Consider the following 18,499-nt stretch of genomic DNA (forward strand, 5'->3'; position numbering starts at 1 on the left):
TATTAAATGTGATAAAACAATAACAAAAGTTATCCATCATTGCATGAGTGGTCATAAAATGAATGAATTAGCACAAGTCTTCACACTAAAAGCAGTTGCTCACAATTCAGAAGAGACAGGAAAAAAACAGGTGCTTTAGATTATGATTTTATGAGCTATTGCCATCTCTGTGTAGGTAGAGGAGAGGATCCAGTAGTTAGAGTCTGAGTATACAGTATGAAGATAAAACACATTAATTTCATACTGACAGTTCCTATTATAGTAGCATAGGCATGTATCAAATATGTGTCTAACCAAGAATATATAAAAGTGACTCAAATCTTATTAAAAATACCAGATTTTTGTGTTCATACAGGTTTGAAAAAAGACAAGAAAAGAATACTCTGTGTGACCCAATTTGCCACAGATGTTTTCTCCCACTGGAACTGTCATTAGAATGGTTTGTACACACACACACACACACACACACACACACACACACACACACACACACACACACACACTAACTGTGCTCAATGTGCTGCTCTGTCAACATGTCAATCATATCATGCACAATGCACCATAGGGTGCATCACCAAGAGGTGTACTGGGGCACAAATAATTACATCTAAATCATATTCTCATTCCTTGTGGAATCTGAATTTCAAATTCTGTTCTCAGAGATGTGAAACATGCTGACCTAATTAGGCCCTTGGAGAATCCAATTTTCTGATGTCTTTAAAACATTTTTCATCGTTATCAGGAAAAGGAAACACGAAAAACCAAGCTGAGTAATATGGCAAACTGAACATAATTACATTCAAGCAGACAAAAAGCTGGTGGATGGGAAACTAGCATGCAGTCTAAAAATAAGAAACCAATTTTTTTTTTGTCTTTTATGCATCAACTTGCATTGTGACAGCATCTTTTTATAGCCTATATAACGGTCAGTGGGTTAATTGAGTGAAGCTGCCATCTCTTTTGAAAAGGAGGTAGCCAGGTCTCAAAACTGGGGTTTCGCCGTCATCATTAACACATTACATACAGGAGGATCTCAAAGAGAGAAGCTAATTAATTGAAGCAATCTGATGAGGTAAGAGCTACTGCCACTTTGTTCTGTGATCACAGAACCATCTCACTGTGTAACTGTGGCACTTACATCCCGACATGTGAAAACCACACACACACACACTTTCCTCCCTTGAAGGGTCCGAAAGTTTTTTGCCCAATTGTGGGGTCCACCCTTTCCAGAGGTTACCTCTGTAAAAAAGATCAGGTAAGATTAAAAAAAAAAAATCCTAATCATAAATATCACTTCAATTTAACAGAATTAAAAACTTTTTTTCTCCACACCAATTTTTTGTTCACTTGTGGGGCAGTTACATCCTCTACGTCCCCAACCCCTCTCTTTTCCCTCTACACCAATCAATTCACATCCCTGGTTAGCTCAGTCACTACTGCGGTTTAGCAGTGGGAATCACAGGGTAACTCACAATAACATTATGATACTTGCCCCATGACAGCAATACTATCACCATATTGCAGTTCTGCTATAAATCAATATATTATTTGCAATTAATTGTGACTGACAAAAAAAAAAAAAAAATCCTTTAAAAAGCAAAAAGCAGCAATTATTAACAACGGCAACTTGTCCATGACATGAAGTATTATTCCAATGTAAATTGGCAATTAACTGACTACAAAATAAAACAAAGAAAACATAGTTGTATGCCATGTCTTGCTTTATTCTGTGAAAATTAACAGAACACAAAAAGAGGAAGTATTGTGATGTATTGCAATATTGATTTTTTTTTTTTACCACCCCTACTGTGGTCCTTCTTAACAAAAGATCAACAAAAAACTTGAACCACATAAAACAAGGAAAACTAGAATTACCGTTACATGGTTGTATGCCTCTCGGACTGGAAAGAACTGGTTTCTACATACAGCTGGCTAGCTAGTGTTAACTACCTGGCAGGTACAGACTGAATAAAGTCGAATCTACACTGCTTACATCTTGTAGCCAGTCACTCTACTTTTCTTCTCATGGCAGAAATTCGATTTTTGATGAAATATTTAACTGCTTTCCAGTCTCGGTTTCCTAGGGCTTTAGGTTCTGCAGTAATGCAGTGCTGACAGTCCATTTTCCCTGGAACTTGGCTCCTCACTATGAATTTCCTTAAATGCTTTTTGACCGCAGCAGATTTCTCTGGTGTCCAGCTTTTTTTGACAGCAGTTTGTTTACCTATGTAGGTATAAAAAGAACACATTGCAGGTTTAAAAACTAATTTACTCGGAACTGAAACACTATTGGATTAATCGCATAAGTCATCCATTGCAGTACTAACTTGGTTCAGAAATCACAAAGCACCATCCCACAGTCACTAAGAAATATAGATAGTTTTATTCTCCACAACAGTTGTGAAGAATTTCTGTATTTTAGACTATTGTATGCTCACAGACCTACTACTTAAAGGGGTGCCTTATACCCCTTTCATGCACAAACCATGACTATCATGTTATGAAACCCAGGTGCAATCTCATCTCATCTCATCTCATTATCTCTAGCCGCTTTATCCTTCTACAGGGTCGCAGGCAAGCTGGAGCCTATCCCAGCTGACTACGGGCGAAAGGCGGGGTACACCCTGGACAAGTCGCCAGGTCATCACAGGGCTGACACATAGACACAGACAACCATTCACACTCACATTCACACCTATGGTCAATTTAGAGCCACCAGTTAACCTAACCTGCATGTCTTTGGACTGTGGGGGAAACCGGAGCACCCGGAGGAAACCCACGCGGACACGGGGAGAACATGCAAACTCCACACAGAAAGGCCCTCGCCGGCCCCGGGGCTCGAACCCAGGACCTTCTTGCTGTGAGGCGACAGCGCTAACCACTACACCACCGTGCCGCCCAGGTGCAATCTGCATTGGAAATAAAGTATAAAAAAAAAAGTTGTCATTATTATTATTATTATTATACCTGTGCAGGCACTCAAAACTACTGACTAGATGGAGGTCTTTTGTGGTCAGCATATCTATGGCTCTGGCAATAAGCCCCAGGTTTCAAATCTCCTCCAATCTTTTTAGTTCCCAGGCTATCAATGGTGCCATGTGAAACAGACAATCTCCTTTAGAGATATGAATCTCCTCATTCTGCAGATATAACTGACTCTGGGGCTGGAAGATCTGGATCTGCCACTATTTGGCATTTAGCAACACGTTTTTTATATTATATAATTATCAACAATAATATTCAGGGAAGACAACTGGCCATTTCAATTGAGGGGTGTGATAAGGGAGCTGGATAATGAATGTGGGGGTGTCCCAAAAACTGTTAAGAATCACTATTCTAAGTTTACCTGTCTTTGTTGCTGACTTCCTTTGGTTTTGGGCATATGATGTGGAGGTATATTTGTGCAGGGATGTCACACTGCCCTCATCTTATGACTCCTGTGCTTATGGCATGCTGGCATCTGGGTACAGAAAAAAAGTCTATTCATATACGGTATACACACACAAGGCACAATATATTGACTTAAATTATGAAGTAGCTGTCAATAAAGCTTGCTGGATTAGGATCTTTATCATACACAAGTTTTTTGTCATTGTGATCAATTTGCAGTGATCAAGAGTGTAGGTTTTGCAAAATAATTTAGTATATGGCATGTGTGTCTAAGATGAACAACAATTTAGAGTAATTTCATATTGTTTCCATAGCTCTACAATATAGAGGGCTACCGCATGACGTCACCGCGCCGCAAGATTTTGTTAGGCGCCATATTGGAAGACCAAGTACATGCACTCACAATATAAAACAAACTACGAGCGAGAGTAAAGTGACACGATGGATGATAATTCGGGTTATGTGAGTACATTACCAGCTGCAGAAAGGGCACGGTATGTGGAGAAACTGGCTGTGATTGATGGGTTTGACCCATATGATAAGACTCGCAGCAAGGGAGAATGGAAACATAAGGAGGACCTGACACCAATTCTGCCATCTGTTTGCTACCCAGACATTGTAAACTATTTGTTGTTTATACCCAGTGCCTACACTGCTGATGACTTGAAAGCCTACAAAGGGCTACAGACTTACAATTATGTTGTTAGTGGCTTGGTTCGTGATATTACAGCTGTTGTTAAGAATAACCTACACATAGTTATGGCCAAGGTAATCTTGTTGATATTTATCTTTTAATAATATATCTTTTCAGTTGAAAAATTAATACTTTTTGTTACTATTAAGGTATCCATAATTTAGGTTAATTTATCCAAATTATACATATGTATTTATGATATATGCCTACACAACAACTATGCTTTATTTATATAATAGGAGGGAGAGCAAGCCCCAAATCATCCTAAATTATTATTATTAAATTGTAGAAGTCTGGGAGGCTTGCTCCTCATACAGTTATCAACTTGGGGCCAATTTAGCATGTTTTAAATCTGAATTTCTTGCGTTTGCTTACCTCAAAGTGTCCACAGATCATGCACAGACTTATCCATTATATCCACAGTTTTTTGCCAAGTCTCACACAGGTTTCTTTCAAGTCTACTGTTGGGCCAATAAATCATAAATAAAACAGCTCAGATTTTTTTTTTAAGTCGTTTGCCACTCCACTTTATTCTCGTGGGTTCACATACCGCTGCCGTCATTTCCCCCTAATCACGAGTTTGTTGGTCTTCCAAAATGGCGCAGGGTCTGTTTACTTCCGGTTTCGGGTGACGTCAGTGAAAGGGGTCTATAGACCCTTTTCAGTCACGTGACCTTCGTAAACGCGACCACCATTTTAGACATGTAGCGGACTTCGGCTCGAATTGATTTGAATGCGAGGAAGGCGACAAACGGAGAACATACAAGAAAAAGGAGCGAGATGCAGAAAACACCTTCGCTATCCAGCGACGTAGGGCATTTACAGGGCGAGCAGAGGGAGAAACAACAACAGTAACGACACATTAGCAACGCCATACAGAAATAACGATTTATGGCACAGACCCTTTCGGTTCTCGCTCATCTAGCTGCTACAATGACTGCTTAGACTGCAACAATAATACCTAACACACATTTAAGTATCCGTCGTAAAGACGTGAAACTCATCGAGTGACGAGTGTGTTCATTGATAAGCTAACACAATCTAAAAGTAGACATACCATCACACTGCCCTGGCGCTGTGTACAGTTTACCTTCTATGGCTTGTGCACTCGCTATTTGCCATTACTTTCTCCAACCCAGTGTTACAGATTACAGGGAACGGCCTGGATTTAAGAGACAAATACATGCTCCTATTGTTTTGAACACTTATTTGTAGGCAGTGCTTTAATTTGTAAAGTGGGAGGTCCCGGAGCGCAGAGGATGAGCGGCTCCGGTGCGGAAAAAAAGGGGGCGGGGCGCTGCGCTTCTGGGCATGTTTTGTAATAACACTGCAAATTAAGTTCATCTGCAGATATTTTTTGGATGTCGTTTCATGAGAGAAATCACCAACAAGGCAGATATCAAAATCAGACATTAACACTAAATAAACTTGCATTTTTTAAATTTAATTATTTGGGTTGTTTTTTTTTTTGTTACATAGTCAAAAGAGGTGTCGGATCACCGGATCCAGTGTAAATAGCTGCCGGAGCCAACGCCCGAGGTTCCGGAGCGCGCTCCGGTTTGCTCCCCCTCAAATTAAGCGCTGTTTGTAGGACACTGCCTCTGATCTGTCCTACAGTCTACCAACAGCAAAGGAACACAACGCTAGCTAATGTCGTTAGCTAATAGCTACTACAGAAGAACAAACAGGTTACAATGGGTTATTTTAGCCTATTTGGTTACACACTCGCCGCCACAGAATGTTAACAGCAATGTAATGCCTTTTCTGGCTAATTTTATTCGTCTTACCTCCAACAAAGTGGTCACTACACAAGCGCTGGTATGCCGAGGGCTGCCAATCTGTTAATTTTTTTTTAATGGCCGCTATCCATCTTCTCCGTCGGGATCCGATAAAATGATAACCCTTGCCTTGTTTGTTGATGGTTACTACATCCAGGTGCACAACAATATAGTGGCATGATGGAAGTCTTGCTGAAAATAAACACTTTTTTTGCTGCCGTTCCTCAATGCTGGCTGTGGTAAACTACTGGTAGTACATGTCCAAAATGGCGGCTGCGTTTGTCGTGACGTCACGTGAAAAGGGTCCTTTAAATCCCTCCCCTTCATGCAGAACCAGACGAGCACTCACAGAGGTAGCGCATAACCTGGAGACAATGTTGCACACTCCTTCAATGTGACCGACAGCAAGTCTAAAATACAGGAACATTAATTTGAAACTAAAAGATTCTATTAAAGCAAAAACCAAATATGTGGAATCCCTAAAGGTAGAGTGATAAGACATCTACATTTGACATGTTAGAACTGTCTGTTTTTTTCAGTATCTAAAACTTTTCAGAGTGGTGTGTCTATGATATGATATTCATATCCAGTGAAAGATAATTCATAAGCAGTTATAGAAAACCTTCCATGTCCTCTTGTAAACTCATCTCCATATCAACAGTCTCTAAAAGGGTAACTGATAGAATATGAATGAGATGAAACTGTTGTGATCAATTTGACAAGAGTGAACAAATGTACTACATAAACAGCTGGACTGATAATATAAATAGCGTGACTAAAATTGTGCAGTCAAACTATAACCCCGATAAAACTTGCCCTACAGTTATATTCTTCAAGTGTAGGATTTATCAATTGAAAAGTTTGCCCTTTCACTTTTTTCTTACATTAAACTATACTAAGACTTAATACTGTTCACATCAACGTGAATTTCATCCAGACTCTTCCCTTTATATTCTCCTAGCCATCCCTGTTCCAATGCCAGGAGAACTTTGCTTATCTTAGCTGGAGGGTGCCCTCTGGAAGGTGGTAGTGCTTTCTGTGGACCTCAATGTTATGCTCAAGGAAATCTGCCAGCTGGTCAAGTTCTGTAGTCTTGAGATTCAGAATGGTTGAAAGGGTAGTAATGTGTTTCCTCAGTTTTGTAGAGGTAAGTGCTTTGGGAGTTTTGAGGTCATCACAATCATTCACAAATTGCCTTATGCAGTCAGAACCCCTGAGGTAAATGGACAGAATGTGGCAATGCAAACAGGTATCCATTTTCATTCAGCACCCCACATTCTTCTTGCATCTCAGAGTATCAAGCAATTCCCTCATGAGCGGGGTGAGGAGAACAGCAACTTTCGTTCCTCTCTTTCCTACTATGGTTATCTGGACAAAATGTTTGCAAAACTTCTGCTCGAGTGCTGTAAGGGCCAAGTTAACATCTTCATGAGCTTCTGATGTGTCCCTTGATAAGTACGCAGACAAGGGCATTCTGGATACCTCTCCTGCTCTCTGGTGGTTGAAGAGGATAATTTGCACCAAGATCACTTTAGCAAAGTCTTTCCAGTTTGAGAGCTAAGGCTCTTCTTTCAGGGCATTCAAGTGTTGCTACTGCTTCTCAGACAAATGGCAATGAAGATTTTGGACATCCTGTGTGAATGGGAGGAGTTGAGGAGAATTCCACTTGGCCTAGTCAAGTTGAGTTAGCGCTTGGCTTGCGATGTCAAATTTCCAACTTTCTTGGTATAGCTGTGCAAATTCCTCAGCATCTTGGGCAGTTTGTTTATATTTCATCTTCAATCCTTCAGACTTAATATACATAGCCAAAGAATGCAAGCTGTGTCCAACTTTGCGAGCAAGAGATGAACGTTGATATTTGCCAGTTTCATCACTGAATTCAGCCAGGCATCTTGCAGCAGTGACAACAAGACTGTACTTTTCAGGTTTTAGGAGTTCTTTAATAGTCTTCACAGGTGCAACTTTTTTTGCTTCCAGTACCAGTCTGCAAAGCTCTCAGTTTTTGTCGAATATATTGGTGTTGGCTAACTACCTTCTCATTCTTGTTGAACAGCCTGTAGCCATACTCTAGAACAGGGGTTCCCAAACTTTTCCATGCCAAGGCCCCCCAAACAGCATTAGCTTCTGGCCGGGGACCCCCTTTGCAAACCCACAGACAATGCTACAAAATATGTAAAGAAACATCAACTTTTAGAATGTTTTCTCTTACTTTTATTTAATATTCAAGAATTGTTACATTTGTTTAGCATAAGAATATTATTAACTAACATGTTTTCAACACAAATTTTCGCACTGAACAATAAACTTTTCAACAAACTTTTGATAAGAACAGCACAAAAGAAATCAAACCACTCTCAATTGTGTGTGTCTGGGAGTGACAGATGGTTTACACTAGTGGGAGGGATGGGCTTGGTGGCTCCTACATAGTTTGTCAACCTTGGGCTTAATCTCTGTCAGTGCCATACGCATGTCATTGTCCACATGTAGATGTGCTCTATGTTTGGTTTTGAGTACCTTTAAAGTTGAAAAGCCAGACTCACACAAGTAGGTTGTTGCAAAAGGGAGAAGGCATTTCAATGCCCTGTCAGCCAAGCTGGGATAGTCCTTTCTTACATGTAGCCAGTAGTTAGACAGGGGAAGAGCCTCAAAGTCCATTTTTAAATCCCCTGAGTTTGTCATCTCAATCAGCTCCTCCTGTGACTTTAAGTCCAGACTAGAACCGACACCGGGGGCAAAGGGGTTCCTAACCCAGTTTAAATGTGTGTTTTCGAGGTCAGGGAAATAGTCTTTGAAATGTCCTTGGAGGTGCTCCAGGTGGGACTGGATCAATGGAGAGACCGGGCCCAAATCATCACATGACAGCAGCTCCTGGTGAAGTAGTGGGAACATTTCTGTAACTCCCTCCTGGAGCTTGTTTGACCACAGCATGATCTTTTTGGAAAAAGCATGCACTTTGTCTTGCACCTGGAGTATGTACGTGTCACGTCCTTGCATGCTTTGATTCAGTACATTTAGATGCTGGAAAATATCTGACATATGCAAGTTTCCGGATCCAGGTTGCATCGGTGAACCAATCTGCCAGCCGATGCTTTTCAGATGAGAGGAACTCTGCAACCTCCCTCCGCAGCTCATAGACATGGTTCAAAACTGCGCCCCGTGACAGCCAGCGCACGTTCGAGTGAAGCAGCAGCCCCTCAAAATGAGCGCCCATCTCATTACAAAGCAGGGTAAACAGTCTGTGTTTCATGGGACGGGCTTTAATAAAATTCACTACTTGTATAACCTCCTGTAGTACCTGATTCAACTCGTTATCCATCCTTTTTGTGACCAGTGCCTCGCGATGGAGCATGCAGTGTGTGGCCACTACATGCGGGGCCTTCTGCTTAATGAGAGTGGTCACTCCACTGATCTTCCCGGTCATTGCCGCAGCTCCGTCCGAACACACCCCCACACAACGGGCCCAGTCCAATCCGTTAGACTCGATGTAATTGTCCAAAACTTGAAAAATGTCTTTACCAGTAGTTCTTCTTTCAAGTGCTTTACAAAATAGTATTTCCTCCACAAATCTTTCCTGTGAAATAAATCTGATGTACACAAGCAGTTGGGCCTCATTGGATAAATCTGTGCTCTCATCCAGCTGAAGTGCAAAGTATTCGCTGGCTCTCACCTGCTCCAACAGCTGAGCAGATACGTCTTGAGCCATGTCACCAATCCGTCGGCTCACAGTCATGGTGTTATCAGAGAGTGGGACAGCATCGTTTTTTTGGCAGCATCCTCATCAAGCAATTCTTGGACAATGTCTTTGGTGGCTGGTAAAATCAAATCTTCTCCAATTGAGTGAGGTTTTTTAGCACGAGCAATGTGGTACGAGGCTAAAAATGATGCCTTCAGGGCCCGCTCAGGGACAGTAGCTTGCTGGGTGAATGCAGCAGATTGCCTGACCAAATGCTCTTCTTTGCGTCTGAAGAAATCTACTGTTTTTTTCAGCATCTGTCAGATGTTTTTGTACCAAGTGACGCTGAAGTTTCGAAGGTTTTAAGCACTCGTTTGACAGTTGACAGGGTCTCCAGACAGAGGACGCATTTCGGGCAATCATGGCCATTTTTCTGTAAGGCTGTAAAGCCACACTTAATGTATGCTGCCTCATATTTTCAGATTTTAGTTGGCCAGGACTTCTTAGTTTTTTTCGCAGCAGTGTCCTCCACAGCAGGGCTGTTGGTTTGTTCCTTCGGTCTTTTCTTCAAAAACCTGTCCAATTTGCGCTAGCAATACGCTAGTTTGAGGAGCAAAGCAGCTTGATAAATGGCGCAAACCGCAATGTCACAGGCAATCGGAGAGATGAGCATGGCAAACAACGTTTCAATATGATGTATTATTATTAATCATTATATTTTATAATAATGATTAAAAAACGAATTACAATATATTTAATAATAATTATTAAAAAAAATTTTTTTTTCGCAATTTTTTTGTTATCGTCCCTCCAACTTTCTGAGGCCCCCTAGCGGCCCCCACTTTGAAAACCACTACTCTAGAAGGCAACGATCTTCCTTAATAGTGACTGGAACCTTGTCTTGATTCATATGACTTAAGAATTTCCAGTATGCAGGGTCAGCAAAAGCACACAATGCCTGGATGCTTGTTTTATCTTGTTTTGATGTGCTTTCCTGAGGCTTGAATTTGCAGACCTGAAAATGTCGCCACAACACTCTTTTTATGAACAATCCACAGCAGTACATACAATGCATAAATTTACATCCTTCAGTTGCTTACATGGGATGAGCTTGCCTTTTTTGCTCTCCAGCACTTCAATGTCTCATCTCATCATCTCTAGCCATTTTATCCTGTTCCACAGGGTCGCAGGCAAGCTGGAGCCTATCCCAGCTGACTACAGGCGAAAGGCGGGGTACACCCTGGACAAGTCGCCAGGTCATCACTTCAATGTTGTGCTCAAAATTCCCCTTATTTCGGATACAATCTAATTGCAGTGGCCTTTCTTTTGAATTCTTTGGCAAAGTCAACACTTTTGCAACATCAACCTGATCGCTGTGTTTACGCAACAAGTGTCTTGACATTTTCTGAACTACTTGTCCACAATATAAACAGTGATGTTTCTTGTTATATCTTCTTGAACCATCCTCATCCTTTAAAACTGGATTAACAAAGACTGCTGCTCTTCAAAGGACAGTCAGTACGTTTACATGCACATCCAAATCGAGCTACTGTCGGTAATCGAGCAAAGGGTCCCAGCAGGGGTGCCAGAGAAATCCAATCCTACATGCAACTGTGAAATCGAGCTATTGTGTGAGGTGCATTGTGCACCCAAGCCACAGGTGGCGCTACATGCCCCATCGTGTTGGTACACTTCCGGTTGTCGTCATGAAGAAGAGCTATAGTGTTGCCAGATACTGCTGACGTTTTCCAGCCCAAAACATGTTCAAATCCGCCAAAATGCACTTAAAATCTGGCAACACTGGCAGTTCCATGCTCAAGCTGTTAGGCTTGCTCTAACAGACTGTATGGCTACAAACTGTCCTGCGCAGACCACTGTTTTGTAAGACAACTTATTTTGCACAATTGTATATTTTTCTAAAGTCCATTTTTTGCTTACAAAAAATTTTTTTTTTTGCTTACGATTTAACTTCTGTCTTAATAAAAACACAGAAAGTTCAATTGTTTTGTTTTTATTGACATTCTTCAGATGTTGGACACACACAAATACAATGACTTATGTACACAATTCACAGCTATGCAACAGCTGTACAGATGTATTTGGTGATACAGTAAATGAGCTAAATTTTAACAGTGCAAACAATGCCACAAAAAGAAAAGATTCATGCCGTTGTCATGATTCGTTGTCATGCCGAACGAGGCTGTTGTGTTTCCCACTTGTGGTCTCGTCACTCGTCACTTCCGGAAGGGGCAGTAAGTAGCTCGACTACTAGCTCGATAGGGTATACATGCACTAAGTAGCTCGTCAGAAATCGCATAATCTAGGTCGTGTAGTTCGATTCCGAGAAATCAAGTTCGGTTCAATTTCAGCCGAATTAAGGTGTATACATGGCATTTTGAACTTCGATTTCAGTCGAGCAACGGCAGAAATTCGATTCTCTCTATGCGCACTGAGTGAAACACTTGCCTCCTCATTAGTACATGTTTGCATTATTTTCTCTTTATTCACATCAGCTTTGCCATCAGGAAATCTTTGTGTGGGGTCATGCCTTGTTTCAAATTTGCTCTAACTGGAAGGCTTGCTCCTGCTCTGACAAGTAGATGCAATTGTTTTCATTTTATTACCCAAGGATAGTTCAATGCTGCAGTCACTGTGCTTTCCTCACTGAGATTTGGAATATACTCATCTTCACTATCTACACTCGAGTCATCTACAAGACTCTCTTGAATCTTTCAAAGAAAAGAAAAAAACTGAAGTTAATAACAACCTCCAAATTGTGTCAAGTATGACAAACTGACTACACTCTTAACTGTCTACTGCATTTTAGGATGAAGTACATTCTATAGGAGGGCTGAGTGAAATTCAGAGTACTATCACTCCAAGTAAATTTACAGATTAGAAAGACATTGTTAAGTTAGATTAAGGGACAAAAACAATTTGAATGTATCAAATGTAGAGGAAAGCATAACAGTCACACCCCGGCATAAATCTACTAAAATATTTGGGGAAATAATATTGAAAACAATTAAGATACCGGGCGGCACGGTGGTGTAGTAGTTAGCACTGTCGCCTCACAGCAAGAAGGTCCTGGGTTCGAGCCCCGGGGCCGGCGAGGGCCTTTCTGTGTGGAGTTTGCATGTTCTCCCCGTGTCCGCGTGGGTTTCCTCCGGGTGCTCCGGTTTCCCCCACAGTCCAAAGACATGCAGGTTAGGTTAACTGGTGACTCTAAATTGACCGTAGATGTGAATGTGAGTGTGAATGGTTGTCTGTGTCTATGTGTCAGCCCTGTGATGACCTGGCGACTTGTCCAGGGTGTACCCCGCCTTTCGCCCATAGTCAGCTGGGATAGGCTCCAGCTTGCCTGCGACCCTGTAGAAGGATAAAGCGGCTAGAGATAATGAGAATGAATTAAGATACCACCGAAAGGGTAGCACTGCCAAAAATCAATACCAGACTCATTTTCAATGGTAACAGACGTGCACATTGAGCTTTGCACATTGATCCAAAAAATGAACACTTTTTGACCATTACCAAATACTAAACTATGCCAATTAATTTGGCTAAAAAATTAGAATAAGAATTTTATTCACAAATTAAAAGTCCAGTGAAAACACAAATGCCTATACAGGTAGTCGTCGACTTACGACCTATGCGACTTACGACCGATCGACTTTACGACCGTCTGGTTATGACTGGCAAGTGTTTCCCAGCTGAGCTAGCTGAGCGTACGACAGTTTCCGCCCCAGCTCCCAGCAGCGCCTCTCGCCGCGTACAACAGTTTCCGCCCCAGCTCCAGGCACATGCGCAGTCTCTCTCGCGCTCCGTCATACAGTTTCCGCCCCAGCTCCAGGCACATCTGCAGTCTCTCTAGCGCTCCCTCGCGCACTCTGTCATACAGTTTCCGCCCCAGCTCCTGGTTTATGAAACGAGCAAATCCTCCCGCCAGCCTGAGTGCTGCAACTAGGGGTCGACCGATAATCGGCCTGGCCGATATATCAGGCCGATATTCTGCATTTTTAGGGTTATCGGTATCGGCCATAATTTCCACCGATATGCCGATAACATGCCTTTTTGCAGCCATTTCGTTCCTAACGCGACTGTCACTGCACGTCCTTTCCTGCACTCGCCTCTCTGAGTTCAAGAACACGGTCCCGCCCACCACAACATCTGATTTGTTTGGCACAAGAGATATAGCCAATCGACACGTGTAGCTAAACGCTGTGAACTGTTTCAAGGCGGCCGTATGGGCACTCGGGCAGAAGCAGATCCCACTTCAAGGTAAGGACACGCTGCTTTTGCCGCAATAAGTCACAAACACACAAGTTGCAAAAGCACAACATCATTATATGTTTACATTCTTCATCTACTACTCATTAAAATTGTCCATTTGCATCTGTGTAGACAGGCAGACTTAGCTTACGGAAGGAAGCACTTGAATTAGCCTACAACCAACCAGTCTCGCTGAAACTACATGTAATGTTGTCCATAGTAAGCAGTCCCCAGCATAACGTTGGCTGCAGTCATTTTTAAATCCCCGTCTGGAAACGTTGTGAATGTGTCAGTAGTTCTACTCGAACAGTAGAATGACAGCCATACAGAGAGGTGGTCAAGGGAAGACGAAATAAAACGTAGTGTTTGTGTTCTGTAGGCTAGCACAAGCCTACTGGCTATTTGTTATGGTGATGAGTAAACTTCATGACGTGACTCGTGCTCAAAAAGCGCATTGCACTTGTATATGTTAGGTAACTTTATAAAGTGCTATTTGAACATTTAAACAAGCCAGGTGTGATATGGTGCTAGTAGGCTATGTAATACTGTAGGGAGTTTGTCAGGACACTTGTTGTGAGCTCAGTAATCAATTGTGTCGTGGATGCACACTTGCTTGGATAAACGGTAATGAACGAAATACATCAATTAAACTCTTGACTTAAATGTTCTTATGCTACTTCACATTGCGCTGTAATGTACTCCACTTTATAATTCTTGCGCAAGTGATTCTTCTCGCTAGCGCTTCTGATTCAGAAAGCAATATACTCTTAAAGGAGCAGAGCCGCGGCCGCACCCTCACTCTGACTTCCGTTCTCTGAACAGACTCTTAAAGGAGCAGCCGCTCCTTTTAACCAGAGCTTTTAACACTCCGTTCTCACTTTCTCTATCCTGGCCGTTCTCACTTTCTCTGTCGCCCCCCACAGGCCAGGCAGACAAGCTGCCCAGCACAGTCTAGCCTATGAAAATAAACTCTGCTACCACCTCTGAATTCTGGAGGTGGCAATAGGCTTACTGTGTGCATCACTTACTTTATGTACTTGTGCAATTCATTTACAGAAAGAAATACGTAGGCCTATCTCTATAATTTTGACCTTGTTTTGATCTTACCTTTTTACTTGATGACAAAATCATTATCTTATTATATATTTTAAATTATTATAACAAGTGATTTTTGCAATTTCTGAAAATAGATTTAGTTTGCATCTAACTGAAATATTTATTTTCTAAAACTGTCTCAAACTGTTTATTGGTGAATATTTATTTTATTATTATTTTATTTCTCATTTTATTCTAACTAATGTTTGACTTCATTGTACAAATGCTGCTGGCATCTCCCTGCACAAAATTTCATGTTCAATTTTACAATTAAACATACATTTCATGGTTATGAAGGTCTTTGTCAGTGTGTGCCATGTTTAATTTCATGTGAATTATAATGTTTACATTTATCGGCATCCCAATTCCATAATAATCGGTATCGGCCCTGAAAAAAACAACATATCGGTCGATCCCTAGCTGCAACAGCTGATGATGACGTAGACGACCCACAGCCAAGCACCAGTGATGCCAGCGGTCACTAAATTTTGTATTTTGCTATGTTTTACATTTGTATTTTGGTATGTTTCAAACTAAAATGTTTTCTATTTTTCACACCTGTATTTCGTATTTTTTGTTTTGCACATATTAAACGAATTCTACTGTACACAGTGTAGTATGCAGTGTTTGACTTAAACCAAATAATGAGCCAAGGTAATGAAATAAGAAAATGTTGATAAAATAAGACTTTAAGATGATTACAATATCATTACACATCACAATATACTTGCGTTCATTTAACATAGGCCGACTTATGACCAGATCGGTTTACGACCGGTCAGTCGTAACCAAACGCAGTCGTAAGTCGACGACTACCTGTACTTGTAAGAGTCATAATCTAATCCCAGGACAAACAACAACAAAAAAAGGTGTAAAAAATATTTTTTCTGTAAAACTGAAAATAAATGTTTAAATAGTGCAAATATACCTATAGCAGAACAATATTGCCAATATGAACAATTCTTATCATGGGGATATGATTTGGCACAGCCCTTATGCATTGTCTAAATGCATGTCTGGCACTCCAATTAGTGAACGTGTTATTGACTTTGCATTACCCTTTAAGTGATAACATGAAGTATTTAAAAAAAAAAAAAGGGCTTACAGGACGCCAACAGCCTCTCCTGGACCTTTGTAAAGCCATTTCAGACTTCGAAATGGAAGGGCCCTCTGTGCTATCATCACTTGAATCATAAAGAGCATCAGAAAAATCTGGTATTCCATTATTTATCTGAAAAAAAAAAGAGGTTATGTAAAAATATTATTATCCATTTCGTTCACATTCTATTAAAATCTATTACAGGGAAAGATTTTGTAGGAAATAGCCCATCAACCAGTTATTGGTATTCAGTGTCGGAGGCATACCAAAATGTTTTTTGTTCTTCTCAACTTTGGAACAACTTCATGATCTGATTGCGCACTGGAACAGTATGTTGTAGAAACCTCATTAGTGTCATCCACTACACTCTTATTTGACTCGAGCACAAGATCACAAACGTCTGGTATTCTATCCATCTGTGAAAACATTGTGATGTTGGGGCCTTATGCTAAAAATCTAAAAATACTTCTCCCCCCCCATCAATCTACACTTAAGTAGGCTGAATGAACTGAATTCAGACACGCAGTGCGTTGTTTATGTTTGTTGATCGGGATAAGTAATAATGACCGAGACAGAACATGATAAATGTCTGCAGGGGAGAGCGGGGTAACATGAGCCAGGGGGTAAGATGAGCCACCCCCTGTTTCTAAGAAACAGTAAACAAATGTGACCATGTGACCACATTCAAAGGGGGGCGGGACCATTTACTTACACTTGTGGAGAGGAGCACCACATGTCAAACTAGGTGAGGGAGATATTTATAAAAATGTGTTTTTGTGCTTTCTAAGTCAATTCCATGTTTGTCCACAGTGAAGATGATTTAGAGAAGACAAAAGTAGAATAATATTTAGACACATTAGGGTTAAGTTAGTGGCTTTCTAAGCTATGATATGAATGCTAATAAAAATAATTTTGATTAGCCTAATCCCCTTTATTAGCATTTTTCTACAAAATGGTGGCCACGGGGTAAGATGAGCCATTAGATGTGGGGCAAGTTGAGCCACTGGCTCAACTTACCCCATTGGTGGCTGAGCTTACCCAATATGGATGACACTTAAGTTTTCACATTTACTGGTCATATATGACAACAACAACAACAACAAAAAAAAAAATAAACAAACAAATAAATAACATGTTAATATAAATAATATGTTTAAAAGGTTTTTAATAAATAAAATAATGCCCTCTGTTATTACAGGTGTGCATGATGTGCATGATCTACGCATATCTCTCTCTATCCATCTATCTATCCCTCCCTATCCCATCTCATTCTATCACCTCTCTCTTCATCTCCCCTTCTCTATGCAACGGCCCTATCCCCCACTTGATTGACTTGACTTGATTCATTGATTGCATTTCTAATAATAAAAGTTGTTTACTTTGTTAACCTAACATGTTTTGTGTTGGCTCAATTTACCCCACACAGTGGCTTATCTTACCCCATGCATGGGGTAAGTTGAGCCACTTGACATTTTTTTTTCAAGAGGTAATATCACTCTAACCATAAGAGCTTATCAATTATTTTTTGCTCATATAGTAACAGTACACTTTGAAATTTGGTATGGTGTGTAGACTGGAAGCAAAAATGGCTTTAACATGTAGTTATGATGAAAAATGTAAAAAGTGGCTCATCTTACCCCGCTCTCCCCTATGTATACTAAGTGCTGGAAACTGGGACAATTTGGTAGTAAATACTGAAAACCAGGATATTTTACTGGGGGAATTTACACTTTACTGTACCGGTGGAATTATGTGAAGGAACTAACCTAATGCTAACCTTAACCTAACCCGTGCATGATTACAAAGAGAAGTGGTTCATTCATGGTTCCTACTGCATGACACATTTCTGAATACGTGGTACGGTAAACTGTAAATTAGTCTGAACAATATAAAATTATCAAAGTCAAACTCAGTAAAATAAACCTACCTGTTGCTTACGTCAGGAAGAAACTCTGCATTCTCCTTCTTCTTGGTGTTTTATGGCGGTTGGCAAACAACGTTTTGGTGCATTACCGCCACCAACTGGTATGGAGTGTGGATCGGGATATCTAACTACATCTTGTCTTAAAATTTTTTTTAAATTATCTTCATCAATTTCACTCTTCTGAGATACTGAAACAAAAATACATAGCATTTCTCTCCAGAGCTTCTTTGTAAAAGATCCCGCAAATCCAAATTTAACTTAAGTTTTTCAAGGTTCAGTCTCAATTCCCTTCTCATCGTTTCATATTTTGGACAGTATATCATAACATATTTTATTGTTTCTTCTTGACCACAAAATTCACAACTTCCTGTATTATGTTTCCTTATTGTAAATAAATTGCTATTTAATCCTGTAGGACCAAAATGCAGCCTAGATATGAAAGTTTCTTCTCTTCGTGTTCTCGTGTTTCTCATCATACCTACTTTTCTTTGAATTCCATAAAATCATCATCCTGTTCTCTCTTCCTCCCACTGTTTTTGCCACCTTTCTTTCAACTTTTGCTTAATTACAGTCTTCA

At 40.6% G+C, this 18,499-nt stretch overlaps 1 protein-coding gene and 1 long non-coding RNA gene across 6 annotated transcripts in view; both read right to left on the reverse strand.

The window, feature by feature from the left end:
• ppp2r2bb (protein phosphatase 2, regulatory subunit B, beta b) overlaps nucleotides 1-18,499 on the reverse strand; it is a 181,602-nt gene that overhangs the window by 131,194 nt on the left and 31,909 nt on the right. The gene's annotated exons all lie outside the window — the stretch shown is intronic.
• Nucleotides 1,716-18,098, reverse strand: LOC132895356 (uncharacterized). 2 transcript variants are annotated; one of them, XR_009655736.1, is made up of 5 exons: nucleotides 17,926-18,098; nucleotides 16,005-16,130; nucleotides 5,872-6,272; nucleotides 3,347-3,460; nucleotides 1,716-2,224 (listed from the first exon to the last, which is right to left on the reverse strand). It is a non-coding gene; the product is annotated as an uncharacterized LOC132895356 (long non-coding RNA). The 2 variants fall into 2 exon arrangements; XR_009655735.1 differs by lacking the exon at nucleotides 5,872-6,272.

Source organism: Neoarius graeffei, chromosome 12 (genome assembly GCF_027579695.1).
Source record: "Neoarius graeffei isolate fNeoGra1 chromosome 12, fNeoGra1.pri, whole genome shotgun sequence".
Lineage (NCBI taxonomy): Eukaryota > Metazoa > Chordata > Actinopteri > Siluriformes > Ariidae > Neoarius > Neoarius graeffei.